Source organism: Mirounga leonina, unplaced genomic scaffold, assembly GCF_011800145.1.
Source record: "Mirounga leonina isolate KUSES-001 unplaced genomic scaffold, KU_Mleo_1.0 Mir_114, whole genome shotgun sequence".
Taxonomy (NCBI): domain Eukaryota; kingdom Metazoa; phylum Chordata; class Mammalia; order Carnivora; family Phocidae; genus Mirounga; species Mirounga leonina.
Window position 1 is genome coordinate 49896140 of NW_023270265.1, and position 16132 is coordinate 49912271.

Here is a 16132-nt window from a genome sequence, read left to right on the forward strand (position 1 = left end):
CACCCTGCGGCCTGCAGAGCTCAGGGTCCTAGAGCAGAACCCAACACAGTGGCTTCCAGCGCCCTGACCCGAACACCAGCTATTTCTCCATCTCAGAGTTTTGCAAGCGAATCTCCCTCCATCTCGGGGTTGAGTTTCTTCCCAGCCCCTCCCACTCCTCCTCTCTTGTCCATTATGTTGCCAAGGGTGCCTACTGGCTTTGTTGACTGTCTTTCATTTCTAGAAGTTCTCTTTGGCCCTTTTCCAAATACGCCATATCCCTTTTTCCTGTTTTTCATTCTCTGCAGATTTCAAGCTGGTGGTTTATTTCCTCAACCAGGGGAGGCACAGTTGAGTTACCACGCCCGACTCATAGTTCCAACACCGGAATTGGTAATGGTTGGGCTGTTGGTTCTTTCTGCTCCTTCTTGATCATCCTACCTGACTCCTCATGTGGCCCTGCGAACATTTATTCTAAAATTTTATACGAATGTGCCCTCCCAGGAGAGGCTCTGTGGTTGTTTTTCCAGGTGCCAGTTGGGGCTCAACTCAACCCACATTCTCTTCTGAGCTTCCCCGTCGCACCTGGGCTCCCAAGCCTGTGCACAGCTGCCCCGGGGTCTCCGCCTCTGAGGGACAGGATGCCTTTCCAGTTCTTTTGCTTTTTCTATGGCCGGTTCCAAGGGCCTCTCTTCCATGGTTCCCCCAGGATGGGGGAAGCAAGGGTATCTTGGTATTTGCCTCACTATCCTTAAAAACAGCCCAAATAGTGTGGGCTCCTCAGAGGTCCTCAGGGTTGTTCCCCTCTTTGAGACTTCTCCCTCTTTGGGTAGTTCCAGAATATGGCTTGGGGCTCCATGTGACCATTTCAGTTCTCTGCTTTTAAAGGGTTGTGTATTTTGTGGAGCATTTTTCATTGTTTTCAATCAGAGTTAATCCCAATAATTTAGTTGCCATTACTGGTAACAGAATCTTACCTCTGGATCTTCCCTGTTGACTGACATGCTTTAATTCTGGAAGTGGCTGCGTTTTAAATTTTAACATTTAAATTAAATTTTTGTATTTAAATTTAAATATTTTAGATTAACTTGAAAATTAAATTAAATTTTAAACATATATTTAAAACATATTTTTTAAAATATCAAGCATAAAACATGGTCTTCGGATTTCCAGCTGTATAGTAGGAAGACATTAATTAATCTTAGACTCTTTTCCATTCTCCTGGGATTCTAAACCCCTCAAAAGTATAAAGACATTTAATGTCGCAGAGGAGAAACCTGAGGCTGACCTGAGTTGCTTTTTGTAGGCAACCTCTTTTCTTTTTTGCTTTTGTTTTTGTTTGCTGCATGGGTTCTTGCCATATTGTTTTATTAATCCTTAAAACTCCAGACTTTTACCAATGTATACATACCTATGGGTTCTTTTTTTTTTTTTTTTTTAGTGAAAATCCATTTTTTTTGCTGGTGAGGAGCCCTTTTAGACTTCAGGTCCAAGCTTTCCCCCCCATCTTGAGGAAGATATATTCTGCAGCTGTTTCTTCTGTTCCATTTATTCTGGGCGCTTCTTCATGAAAAGCAATCATCTGCATATCCAATCTCCGTTCTCTGCCATTTTTAGCTGTCACATTCACTCTTACTATTTTAATTGTTTGGCTCTTCTCTCTGCATTCTCACCCCTTGGAAGGTCATAAATCCTTTACTGGCTGACTTGATGTTTTCTTGCAGGGTCAGTTCCCTCACGTAGTGCCTCTGGTCCTATTTTATTCAGTGTCGACATCTTTTCTTTCCTTAAATTTGTTCTTGATTGACTCCCTTTTAATTATTCACTGCCTTTCATCCTGTTGGTTATTCCTTCATCCTTCATCTCTTGCTTCTGAGAGTTCTTCTCCTATTTCTTAAAGACATTTTTGAGAGCTCCAATAGATGCTATCTGGTTTATTTTTATAAAGTTTCAACACATGTTTTTAAAGTGCTCTTTTTCATATTGGGAGTTCTTGTTCTTTAATGTCACAGTATCTTTGGGTTTTGTTTTTCTCTTCACTTATTATTGAAAGCAGGTCTCTCCAGGTCCGATAAATGGTCATAAGAGATGGGGCGGGTTCTACCATCCCCAGTGTTATTGCAATGAGTATTAGTGGGCACAGTTGTGTGCGAAGAGACCAGCAGCCCGGGGTGAGGGGTGGGGAGGGAGCCCCGGGCAGTCTGACAGGTATGTTCCTTCCTGGAAGATGGTCTTACTCTACTCATCCATTTGATGATTCCCTCATCTAGTATCAGTCTTGCATCTCACTATCAAGTGCACTTCACTTGGTGCTGAGCCTGGAAATAAGACAGTATGGCTCCTGCCTGCAGGGAGCATATATTACTGTAGAAGGAACAAATATAAAAAAAACCTAATTACATAGTCCAATAATATAGTTCCATAGGTCATATAAGCTGCTATACCACAAACTAGCTTTAGATAACCAGCTCTCTGCTCTTTGTTCGACCCCCGCTCCTTGACAACGTGTGGATTCTTGGTGGAAACAGAATTCCTTCAGTGACATCTTGGTGCCACTTACATTCTATCTGTATCTTCAAGTAGGACTCCTCTCCTCCGTTGAGTTGTGCTTGGTGAAGAAGTTGAATAAACCATAGGTCCTTTGAGTAGAGGGTATTTTCAAAATTTTGACTTACCGAGGAGAGGTGCCTTCCTTACTGGTGTCCTGGGTCACACACAACCTCAGCCTGCACTGACCAAATGCAGTGGGTATGGGGGGGTGATATATATACACGTTTTCTTCCCTATTTTCAGTTTCCTTTTGTACTTTGGGTGGTGTTTTGGTGAGATGAGTAATTAGACACTTGTTTCAAGATCACAACTTTACACCAAAGGTTTGCTTTTTTTTTTTAACTTAGGAGCCTGTGGCTACCTTCTTCATTGTTACCAAAGACAATGACCCTTCATTTGGAAGAATTCTAGGAGTTGTATAGAGGAGCTGTGAACTGTGGTTTGCCCTGCCTCTTTCTCAACTAGCCTCTACGTCTTTTCCCCGTGTCTCACTTTGCTCAGTCATAAACAGAGAGCAGTTGATCTGGGTATTAAAGTTAGAAAGGATCACGGATGTTTTGTAGTTTACTTAAGAAAGAGCTTTTATCAGAATGAAGCTGTCATGTTGGGAGAAGAGCAGAAGAGAAAGAGAACAATCAGAAGAAGGCAGAAAAGTGAGGGGAGAACAGCAGAGGGAGGGAGAGCAGAAGTCAAAGGCAATGCCTGGAAGGAACAGAGTGGCAAATGGTAGCCTGGTGGTCAGTGCCATGAGGAAGGACCCTCAGAAGAAACAGCAGTCCTTCAGCTGGCCCATCTGTGCTGATTCGGCATGGAACCACAAAAGCAAAGGCACCATATTCTACAGTTCTAAAGATAGATTTCTTCATGCCCTTGGTTCTGATTGCTGGCATGATTTTCAGATGCAAGATTTTAACAATGCCAACTTAAGTAATGTTTGTTTCCCTTCCTTGCTCGATCTTTGGGCAGTGCTTTGTGTGGGGACAAGGAGGATCTATTTTTCATTTGGATGTCTTATTCTTGTCAGTTCTACAGGTTTGTCCTGGCCCTCACAGATGTTGACATTTCTTCTGCAGAAATTATAAATTTTCTTTTCAAAAATTATAAATTTTGAATCAACATTCCTTTTAACCCAGTGATCTCCACTTTCAATATTTAAGTATTCCTATGCTCCAATAGGAAATCTTTTTATTTGCTAAAAGTGTTTGGAAAAATGTTGTCCTAGGGTCTATCTGTGGAACCACCTTGTTTTTCATGTACTGTCTGGCCTCTCTCAGGTGACTTCTGAGTGTGCCTCTGTGATGATTATACAGATAAATGGGTTGGGGTGTCTCCAGGGGTGGCCTGGGAGTCTCTACAATTAAGTTGTAGTGCTTAGAGCAGCTCCTGACTGAGAAGGGAAGCAGTGGCTGATGCATATGGTTCATGGGCACCTGAAAGAGGCCTGAGCCCTGGTGGTCAGTTGGTTTTGCTTTAGTCCATGGGGGCAGCACCCTCTTCCTTGCTTGGCTGCTTCCAGGAAGTGCATGTCACAGCCTGGCACCTGATGTGTGCGGATTGGGAATACTTGCCCCCCAATAGCTCTTTTCAGAGAGAGAAGAGAGAAGGATTCATCCAGACTCCGATACCCTCCTCCACCACTTGGCCGTGAAGAGGGCCTCTTGTGCCTGTTGTCGTCTCAGTTCTCATCTGTGAAAATGAGGTAAGAGGTAGAGTAATTTCCAAAAATGGTTGTGATTCATGCTCCCTCCATGTTTTGGCCCAGAAGGAAGTCATGTGCAGTGTTAAAGTTATATCACTACCTCCTCATGAAAAAGGAGGCTAGGACAAATTCTGGCATGCTCTGATTTCAGGCGAGGCTGGCTGGAGGGCTGGCCTGGTGACAAAGCTGGCTCAAGCCCGAGCTGAGATCCCCACGTGGGGTCACTGCTCAAGGAGGCAACTCTATTCAGCATTTAACGACTGTTGTATAAGGAGATTTGAGCAGTAAAGAAAGCACATGAGAGACAGAAATTAAAAATATGAGAAGAAGAAAAGGCTGTTGGGAGAGAAAAATCAATTATAGTCCAACCAGGGTTACACACAACTTACCTGTTCCCCAGATGAGGGACTTTCTCAGTTTTAGGGAAATTTGTATGCAACCAACTCACATCAGAAGCTTTAAAAAGCCATTAATTCTGGCATTATTTTTCTGTTCCAAAACCAAAGTGAGGATTATAAACAGTTTAAAGAGCTTTAAAATGCTAGCACCATCCATCAGAGACCCCAGTGAATACCCAGAAGAATATGAAAATGGGCAAGGTTCCGTTTCATTTCTGAGAGCTCCCTGAACCTTCTACTTTCTTCCTGCCTTGATGTTTGGTGCCTATGAAAGGCGACGGTCTCCTGAGAGTTCCCTAAGGGGGTTCACTGGAAGTAAAGCAGATTGGGTGAAGGAACTGACTTGAGTGCTTTCTGTGTTTGTGATGGTAGGAAACTGACTTCTAGATTATCTCACAAACACATAGAAAACATAAAAAGAAGCAAAATTATGCAGAAGCACATAAATTATGTAGATGATGGAAAGCCTATGCAAAACATGATATGTGCACATAATAGCATATTTCCCCAGGGGCTAATTGCATCCTTTGGGTACCTTTTGAAGCATCTGAATATTCAGAAGAAAGCAAATTTATTATAATTTGAAAAATACCACAATAAATAAGGTTGAAAGAATAATGCATATTGTATTGGAAAGTGGAAACTCACAACCTGGCCATTTCCTCCAGTTTGACCAAAGCCCAAAGCTACCAAGTAATTCGGGCATGGTAGTGTTTCATATTCTCCAAAAATTTTTTTCTCCCAGCTATACAAGTTGTGCAAAACCCACTCACTCACTCATTCAATAAATATTTATTTGTTGTCATGACAGCTTTCATTCATTTTTTAGCCATCCAAAAAGTATTTCCTGAAACCTATAATGTGCTTTCCCTTCATGGAATTTGTGACATAATATGGGAGTCAGACTGCAGAAAGAAATGAAGACCACCCAGATGAGAACAAATAGAGGGTATTTGCTCAGAGCTTGCCATAGCAAGGGACTCAGCCTCCATCACTTGCCTTTGGCAGAGATTCAAAGGCGGGCAGAGGAGCAGGAAAGCTTTACAGTACAAAGAGGGACAGCTTCAGGTGAGCCTACCTGGAGGTTGGCCATTGGCCTGGGGAAGCTGGAGGCAGCTCACTAGAAGCAGAGCTTGGGGAGCATATTTGGCTTTCTCTGGTTGGTCCTGATTTGGAAGCAGGAGCAAAGATGAAGGAAACTGGCAGTTATTGACCCCATCTGGACGGTTGTGGGCAATGGCAGCAGATGGACACTGTGGTTTGGCTTCTTAGGCTGGACACTACAGACCTTGTAGGTCATTGCTCTGTCTTTGTAAATGGTCTGGACATTGTCTATTTATGTATTCAGTCTCCCAAGACTAATCAGTCAATAACTGCCCCACAGAAGTTCAGGGGCCATGAAGACATAGGAGCCCACACCCCCGCCACTCACAGCAGAGGACAGAGCAAACTCCAGCTGCCCAAGTCCAGTGGTGATGAGGGGGTAGACTGTTCAAATGTCTTGTATTAGTCAGCTCAGCTGCCATAACAAATACCACAGACTGGGGGATTCAACAACAGAAATGTACTGTCTCACAGTCTGGAGGCCAGAAGTCCCAGATCAAGATGTGGCCCAGGTTGTTTCCTTCTGGGACTATGAGGAGGATCTGTTCTGGCCCCCACCCCTCCTGGCTTCTGGTGGCCTCAGAAGTTCCTTGGCTGTCCTCTCCCTGTGGTTTTATATCCTCTTCCTTCTATGTGTGTCTATCTCTGTCCAAATTTCCCCTTTTATAGGATGCCAGTCACATTGGATTAAAGCTCACCCTGATGACCCTGTTCTCAGTTGTTCAGCAGCAAGGACGTGATTCCCAAATAAGATCACCTTCACAGGTACTGGAGGATGGGGCTTCAGCATCTTTTGGGGGAACAAAATTCAACCCATAGCACACCTAAAGGAAGTTGTATCTCGTCAGAGCCTGGCAGTTTTTAAAATGTCAGTTCTAGTGCCTAATTACTATTATAAAATATATTTTGTGGGCACCTGGGTGTCTCAGGTAAGTAAGTGTCTGACTCTTGATTTTGGCTCAGGTCATGATCTCAAGGTCCTGAGATCAAGCCTGGTGTCAGAATCCACGCTGGATGTGGAACCTGCTTAAGATTCTCTCTCTCCCTCTGCCCCTTCCCCCACCCTCTCCCTAAAAAATAAAATAAAATAAATTTTGTACCTACAAAAGATATTCAGTTCTAAACCAGCAGACTTCATCAGAACTATTTGAAACTTTTTTACAATAAGAGCCAGGTGGAGATTATCCCTCTTGCCATTTAGAATAATTTGTGCATAGCTGTGAAATGGTCAAGTCATAATTGTGAATATCTGAGGACAGTTGAGGTTAGGGGGTCGCAGAGACGCTAGTCCTCGGGGGTCTTTGCGATGTTTATGAAGAGCAATGCACACAGAATGGATGCTCTCAGCATTGTTCCCATGTTAGGAAATTGGTCTTTGTACCTGGGTAAGACACAACTCTGGATTTAAAACCATCCCATGAATTCCATCCAAGAAATGGGGAAACCTGCCTTGCCAGTTGGATTTTAGAGGAGATTTTCCAAAAAAAGGCAGAGGCCAGAGGAAGGAGCTGCCTTCTATCAGAGTTCACCATCTGGGATCCTGGGGGGAAGGCGTGGATCCTTTCAGGCAACGGGAGTCCAGGCACAGATCCCAGGCCCGTTAAAACTGTCCTCAACCACCTCCTTTCTATTGGAGTATGTGCATAGAAATGCATATATGCATGCATGAACACACACACACACACACACACACGGGATGTCTGTGCTGCTTAAGTGAAGCTATAAAAATTTCTAGGCAAGCCACAGTGTACCCTGTTGCAGGGTCATGAGACTCTGTTGACAGTGTTTTGTCAGCACAGGTCCCAACTTGGGGGTCTTGTTGTTAGAGTCGGTGGGCGCAGGGCTGTGTTCCTAATTCTTTTCATTGGGCATAGAGACAGTCTCTTCTGTGACCTCTGATGGCCTCACAAATGGGCAGTGGCTTTCTGTGGCCAATGCCCCTTGTACATGGTGAGATTTGTTTTGGCTTTGCTCATAGACCTTCAACGCGTAGAGACAGTTTTCTTCTCTGCAATGAGCCATCAGCTAATGAAGTTAGGTTCTCCTCAGAAAATGTCTGCTGGCTGAAGCCAAGGAGTTAACTTCTGACATCCAGAGGTTAATGCCCTTGGTCCCTGGCTGGCTCTGGCCCCTTCACTTTGGAGCAGGGTCCGGTGTGCCTGGTGCTGGGGGCTACGGGAGTGCGGGTTCCTGCATCTCACTCCTCTCTGATGGGAACCAGGGCACAGAGCCTCGGCCCAGAATTATTGATGACACGCTTTTAAAAAAATAGGCTGAATGTATCTCTTTCTTCCCTCCTAGGAGCTTGGATGTCCCCAAAGTAAAAAGCTTGACTACTTCTTCCTTCCCAGTTGTGATGAAAATAGGGATTAGTGGGATGTTAGAGGCGAAACCTCATCTATGAAGTTATAAATGAATAATTCTAATTTCTTTCTGAGTTGTGAGAAATCAGTTTGTTTTACATAGAAATGCAATACATTCTTGATCTCTATGTATGCGATTAGAATTTCTCCCTCTACTTGGTATTTGTTTCATTATGGAATGACATTTTGAGCTTATATTTTCAGATGCACTTCACCTCATGCATTTCAATGTCTGTTTTCCCCAAATCTCTGCTTCTATAGAACACAGGATGCCTATCTTTTTTTTCATATTAGCTTTAGGATGTGGGAAAGTAGGTGGAGATGCTTTCTTTTAGATTCTGACTCTCATTGGAGTGGACACCCAACCTTCTCATGAATGTATTTGGAGGAATGTGCCAATTTTTAAGATAAATGATGATTGCTTAGCGCCGCTAAGAAAAATGGAATTGCCATGCAGGTCTCAGCATCACCACATAGATGAAGCTCATAGAGTGGCAAGGCGCTGATGTTGAGAATACCCACTCTATGAAGGGCGATCAAGGTTACAAGTTCAAAACGAATGTGGATTTCAGAAGGGAGCAGAAGTCCTGGTTTAGGGAGAGGCATCAGACTGCTCTGGGATTGGAGGACAGGGGTCCAAGAGGACAATATGAACAGCCGGTCAGGGTGGGCTCTGTCAGCCCTCCAGGGCATCAGGACCTGGGGTGCCAGGCAGGGGGACCCACACACAGACTGGCCCCAGCTCAGGGCATCGGGGACACAGCAACAAACAAACTCTAGCTCTGATCAAAATATCCATCATTTCATAGGCAGGAAGTTTGAGAGCAAAGCGATTCTAATCACAGCATATGTGTTTTTTTCTTTTTTAAATGTACGAGGGCGTTAGGGGTTGCTGGAGCACCATCTTGCTTTTATGCCCAGAGCCTGCAAGAATAGTTTCCATGGGTGGTATGCATGGGGAGTGAGGACACAGAGGTCTCTGGAGACACTGAAAAGCCTGGATATGCTGGCGCTGGGGGTGGGGTGTGGTCAGAGGGGCCCAGTTAGGTGGGTGAATTTTGCATAGAAAGCATCCTAATCCACCTCTCCATTGTCCAGAGGTAGATTATCCAATTTGTGGCATCCCCAAATCTATTTCTTCTCCCATTGCACTCTTTGGCCACTGCCCTGTTCATTAACACCTCTGCTAGTGGAAGGGGAATTGGGAGAAGGCAGCTGATTTATATTTCAGCAGCCTCCTTGGCTCAGGGGGCAGAAGCACTGTGCTAATGAAGCGGAGGTCAAAGGTAGGAGCCCCAGGTGGGCCAGTTAGCTGGGCCGCTGTGGCTGGCCTCAGAATAGAGCTCCAGCCCGGCCCACTGGTCTGCCTCTGCGTTTCTGCTGGTTGAGAATGGTGGGGAGGTCTGTTTGGGCCATCGGAAAAATAACCCCATCCTGGGGGCAGGTGCTTCAATGGGGCAGGTTGGGGTGGTTGGGTGTGATTTGTAGAAATCACGTATTTTTAATCACCACAGATGATTTGGGCTCCGTGGTCAGTAGACCTTCCTAAAGAGTTTCAATATTTAATAAGCCGTGTGCTGTGTGTATCAACCAGGACAGCCTGATTGCTTCCTCTCTCTGCCATTAACTTATTTCAAAACGACCCTGCCCTTTGCACTGGGATGGATGCGATTGCATTCAGGGAGATCGAGTCCACATTTTTATATTTATGCATCTTTTTATTAAGAAGAATGCATTTATTAAGCAGTTCCCATGCAGCAGGCATTCTACACGAATTAAGGCCTCACAATGGAGAATCAGTGAATTCTGTAGAGTGGTGACATTGGCAATCTTTCTAGCATTTTAAATAGGGTGAGTCTTATCAGAAGAATATAGGTTCCGTTGATAATCATGGGGTTGCAATAAACCCAAGGAAGACCCAATATTTCTGAGTTTGGGCAATAGAGAAATGCTTGGCAGCTGGAGGCCAGGTTTACACAAGTTGTATCAAAGCCCAGTGGCCAAGTCTCTGACGGCCAGGTGGTGTTTGCACACAGAAAGATTTGGCAGGAAAACAGCATGAGACAGGTTGAACGCAGTCAAGTACCTGGGTGTTTAAAAAATGATCAGTAGCTCTTTCGCCCCAACGTATCTTGTATGGAGAGACACTTATAAGGTGAGCTGTTCCCTGAAAATGTCTTTTTTTCCCAATTGGATGATACTATGATTATGTCTTGCTTGTTCTACCTGCAAATAAAGCAGCTGTGTTTCTTCACCTATGGCCACAAACATGACTGGTCTAGAACCTGTAGGGGTAATAGATGTTCACAGGACATCCAAGGATCAGGTAGGCCTGGCTCAGTGATACACAAAGGACTTAAGGCTCTGTCTGTTCTTTAAGATCCTAGAAAGGATGATTTGAATATTTCATATTCAGGTGGCGAACCCCAACTGAGCCGAGAGACATAGTGTCATCAGGCAGTTTTACTGAATTGTGGCTCAGGGTTGGGCAGTGAGCGGAGGGAATGAGGCCTGCTGTTTGGACCTGTTGGATGAGGTAGGGAAGGAAGAGCCAGGGTGCTGACAGACCCTGGGCAACACTCTCGGAGACTGAGGATGAGCTGTCTGAGGAAGTGAAGTGTATGGACCATACGCACAGTAGAAATGCTGAGTGCCATTAGTCACGATCTGGGGCCTGTGCTGGGTGCGAGCCCACACTGCCGCATGTCCCTTCACTGGTTGGCACCTTCCCCCCCACTCTGGTATAGACAACCACTTTGGTGCCTGTTCCGGGGACAGCTCTGGTCTGGCTGAATGGCCTCAAGCCTTGACCAGGTGGGGCTGGTCACCTCTAAAGCTGACCAAGGAGAGGTGGCCAGTAGTCCAGTCTTGAGCAACCACACTCTTCATGCAAGGACCCTGCTGCCCCACAGACTGAATGATGCTCCATTTTCCTTCCAGAAAACCCAGGAAGTAACTGGGGACCAGGCAATGAACACACACATACACACACACACACATCAGCTCTACTCCTTCCCCCTCTGTGAATTTTGGATCACAGATCAAGCTTGCGGTCAGTTGAGGGACAGGGATATGTCTTTCTTCAAGAATGTTTATAGTTCAAAGGCTCACGAAGGAACACGTTACACAGACTATGTTGAGAAAGGGAAGGGGACGGGTCATTTTTTTCCTCCTAAAGGGGGAAAATGCAACCAAACCTCCGACAGGATTTTCATTTATCTTTCATAGACATTTTGTTTTTTCATTAATTTTTTCCTCCAGGGAGGCAGCAAGAGTGGGCAAAGGGAGATGTGCGGGGAAATAGCCTTGCTGAGATTAAACAAATCTCTGTCGCCGTGTGTCCATCTGCCCGTCCATCTGTGAATAACCTGTAATTATTAATAATATGAATGATGTCATGAACATTCTGGCAGGAATGCAGAGCCCCAGAGACCACTCTGGAACCAGTGAGTGCAGGACAAAGCCGGGGAATGATCGGCCGTGTTTGCACTGGAGTCGTGGATAAATCTGGCGAGCTGGCTCGCGCCCTCTCGGCAGTAGGATGGGAGCATATTGGATTTTCTCATAAACTTCCAATGAGATCAGATTGGCGGCATCTCAAAGGAACACCTCTTATATAAAAAAAGGTTGAGTACATAATCCAGCAAAAAATGTCATTAAAAGGACACATGGTGCTGAGTGGGGCAACCTTAAATGTACTAAAAGTGGAGTGTTTTAAGACAACACAGGAGAGAGGCACCCAAGAAGACGATAAAGGCTGGGGAGGGGATATTAGAGACCCCCCAGGAGCCCTGTTTCTGTTTCCCAGTAAAATACTCATGAAATCATCCAGGGGGTAGAAAGAGAAAGAAAGAAATACAATTATCAGTTAGAGCATCCCCTAAAGAAGCTAGAATTCTGGAATGTTCCAGAAAGATTTTGTAGGATGTTCCACACCACTGGTTGAGCGGAAGACCTGGGACCAGGGCAGACCAACCGTCCAGGCTGTGGCTTAGGAAGTCTCTGACTGGGGCAGCTGAGCCTTTGGTGGGGGCAAACGGCCAACCACCAGCTGGGTGTGAGCCTTTGGTCATGGGTAAGGCCCAAGGTACCAGACCCCAGTGTGTCTCCCACATGGGGCTCTAGCCCTTTCAACGGGGCCATGCAAAACAGGGGCTGTTGTTGGTATTATTCATTGATGGCATCCCAGCTGCTAGAATAGGAACACTATAGTAGGTACTCCAGAAAAACTTACTCAATGAATTACCCCAAGAGTAATCTCTCACAGGCGCTTGAGTACACATTTGCCCCGACCCAAGTGTCCAGCCCAGCTCTAGAGGCTGCTGGCCAGGGCCTGGATGTTTGGTGTGCTGGGATTGGGGAAAGAAAGGCTCTACTTCCAGGTGATATGAACATTACACACAGTCCTTTTGTCAGGCCAGAGAATTTCCTGGAACCGTTCCTTCAACAATGTCACCACCTTACTGCACCATTAAGGCTGTCCTTGGCAGTTCACCATGTTGTTAACTGAGCAACCGGAGACTTCACAGCGGCCTCCCAGACAACCCACTCTCTTACGTATTGTAAAGAACAGCTGATCCCATTGCAAAACTTCCCTTGTTTCAAAGAAAGAGAAGGAAAAAAAAAAAAAAAACCACAGAAAAAGTACAAAGGCTAATCTCACTCTGGAATTGATCTCCCATGAGAAACTTAAGAAGATTTAGGCAAAGGGCTTTGATCCCCTTTCAGGAAGATGGAAGAGGATGTCCTAGCTCTGACACAAAAACAGAACAAGCTGAATTCTGCCAGTGAAGTCAGACTGTTCTTGGGAGTGCGGGAGTTAGGATTGACACTGTAAAATAGCAGACATGCCCAAAATAGACTCCTAATCGAGATGACAATGAGAATGTCCCAAAAATAACACTGGAAACGAGAACGACCAGCTTTCAGGAGGCAGTTCCTGTTTGCCAGGTACTTTCATGTCATGTTTACAGCAACCCCACAAGGTAAGTGTCATAACTGCCGTGACTTTATAGATAAGAAAACTGGTATTTAGAGAGATTAAGTACATTGCCAGTGTCACAAAGCTGGGGCGTGGCGGCACTGGGGTTGAAACTGGGTCATTCTAAAATTTGAACCTGGGGGCACTGCCTCTAGAATGTTGGCTGAATTCACAGAGAGGAACATGTGAGGAGAAAAAAAAAAAGAGACACGGAGAGTGGAGCTCTCGGGTCCTTGGAGAGCCCAGAGAAAAGAACCCGTCTTCAGGAGGACCCGTTAGGGTTTAGAAAAATAAACTCAGAAAAATAGAATAAATACTGGGTGACTACTAAGAAAAGAAAAGAAAACCAATGCTGGAACATGGGAGAGTAATGATGCAGGTCAGTTGAATAGAAAGCACCATCCGGGCTCCGGGACGGACTCCAAGGCCCGATTCCGTGTCTGATGGCCTCAGCCCTCCGGCTCCACGCAGGACGCCCCCTTCTGTGACGCAGCTGCTCCCAGAATCCTGGCACTCCTCCTGCCCTCCAACCCCCATGCCTTCCTCCTCCAGACAGAGTTCTCCTTCCTGCGGGTGTGTCTGCCAGTCCTCCCAGTCCTCAGTAGTCCCAGAATGGGTCACCCGGTGGCCCCAGGCAGGCTGCACACTCCACTTCCCAGCCAAGGTCATGCTCAGGAGGGGGTGTGGGCCAAGGAGTCACCCAGTGAGCCCCAGGCTCCTGCCGAGGAGGCTTGAGGAAACTTTTCTCTCGAGGGGCCCACTGTGCCTGGGGCCCATTGTGCCTGGGTGCCAGACCGGAGCTCCTAGCCTAACCACCAAACCCGCCCCCAGGGAAGGGTGGGTCCCGCCTGTCACCGGGGCGGTGGGGGTGGAGGGGAGACTGGGAACAGCCGCCCGCTCCTGACCTGTCACTACTGGAAGGAGCATGTTTCTTTGGTTCTTTAAGCCAGCTGAGTTTGGCTGCTGGTCTGCAAAGAAAACATCCTCACTGACTCCTTTCTCTCTCTGCAGTCCTTGGTTTGTCCTGTGGCGTGTCAGTGGGGTCTGAAATGCAGATTTGGCCATCATCTCACTCCGTTGCCAATGCTCGGGGATCCAGGCTAGACCAAGCCTCGTTTGCTTAGGTTTCAAACCTTTGAACTTTTGCAAACGTTCCGTCTTCTTGGAAAGTCCGCTCTAGGCTCACCCCACTCTCTCACATACACCAGGTGAACCCACTTATATGTCCAAAGATCAAGAGCTCTTCCTGCTGAGTTTCCCTGCGGTCTTGCCCCCATTCCTTGGGTCCTCACCCAGTCCCCTCCCTGCACCCCCCACGTGCCTGGACCTTCGTCTGCTATGGTGGTGCAGGGGACAAGCTCCACGATATCTCCCTGTTGGACCCCTGCCAGACCCCGAGGGGTCTTGAAAGAGGGGCCATGTTTGTTCCCCTTGAAATCAGTAACAAGCCACATGCTGGATTATACTGTTATGGTAACACTCTAAAATTGCCAGGAAAAAATAAAGGGGGGGGGGGAACTTCTCTAAACTTTTTGAAAGAAAAATGGAACTCCCTTCAGAGGAAGTAAAAATCAAGCTTCAAGCTTCCCAACTGCAACAAAGCAGGAGGAGAGTGGAATAAAGATTTGATAATTCTTAAAGAAGGATGGAAGCTGGGGCGCCTGGGTGGCTCAGTCGGTTAAGTGTCTGCCTTCTGCTCAGGTCATGATCTTGGGGTCCTGGGATCGAGCCCTGCAGTGGGCTCCCTGCTCAGTAGGGAGTCTGCTTCTCCCTCTCCCTCTGCTGTTCCCCCCGCTCATGCTCACTATCTCCCTCTCTCTCAAATAAATAAATAAATTCTTAAAAAAAAAAAAGAAGGATGTAAGCTGGACAAGTTGGCTAGGGCAGCCATGACAGCATGGTGGCATCATGGTGGAAATTTATTTTGTGGCAGTTCTGGAGGCTGGGAGTCCAAGACCAAGGTGTCCACGGGCTTGGTGTCTCCCGAAGCCTCTCCTCTTGGCTTGCCGAGGGCCTTTCCTTTGTGCACGCATTTTCCTCTTATCTGTGTGTCCATACTTTTCTCTCCTTATGAGGACACCAGTCAGACTGGATCAGGGTCCACTATGTCCAAACACAGAACCCCACTGAGGTGCTGGGATGAGGGCTTCAACATATGAATTCTGGGGATACAGTTTGGTCCATAACGTAAACCACACTATCGTTCTCACACGGGAGCAGCAGGAAGACCTTGGAAGACCCTGCCCTTTCCAGAACATGCCTTTTCTTTTGAGATCACAGGAAGGCTTTTATGCATCTGAAATAAAGAAATCTTGAATAAAAATATAATTGTGGGAAAACACCTTTGCGGACCAGTGAAACTACCAAGTTAAGAGACGAGTAAACATGGATGGGAGAAGAGCAGTTGTGGATAGAGCAGGAACAGGTAGGAACAGGAGGGGCTGGTGGGGTTATGCAGATCTGTAACCTGCTGGTGATGTCTGGAGCAACAGAAGAGCACTCAGTGACCTCTACTTCCTCCTTTCTCTCCCCTCCCATACTATGCATCCACCAATTGCTGGCCCTGCTTTGAAATATCGCCAGGCTCTGACCACACTTTACCACCTGCTGCTAGACATCATACATGCTTTTTCCACCTTCTTCGCCTCTACCTGCTCTTGTGTGTCCTCCTTGCAACCTGGTCTCCACTTAGTGGCAAATCACTTAAAATCTAAAATCTAAATTACTTCTCTGCTCAAAACCTTCTCAAAACTTCCCTCTTCTATGCCAGCCCTTCTCTCCTACCCCGATGGCCCAACCTCACTGGCTTTGCCAACTGCCCTCTCCCTGCTCCCTCCCTACTCACTTCCTTGTTGATCCTTAACAAGCCACACATGCCCCAGGGCCTTTGCCCTGGCCACTCCTGCCTGACTCTTTCCATGCCAGCTATCTGCATGGCTTATTCCCTTTCTTCATTCCAGTCTTGGTTCAAATGTGGGCTTAACCCACCGGCTTCCCCAGCTGTAGCAGAAAACAGTCCTCTGCTCCCGCTTTGCCTTTTCTCCATGGTGCTCCCTGC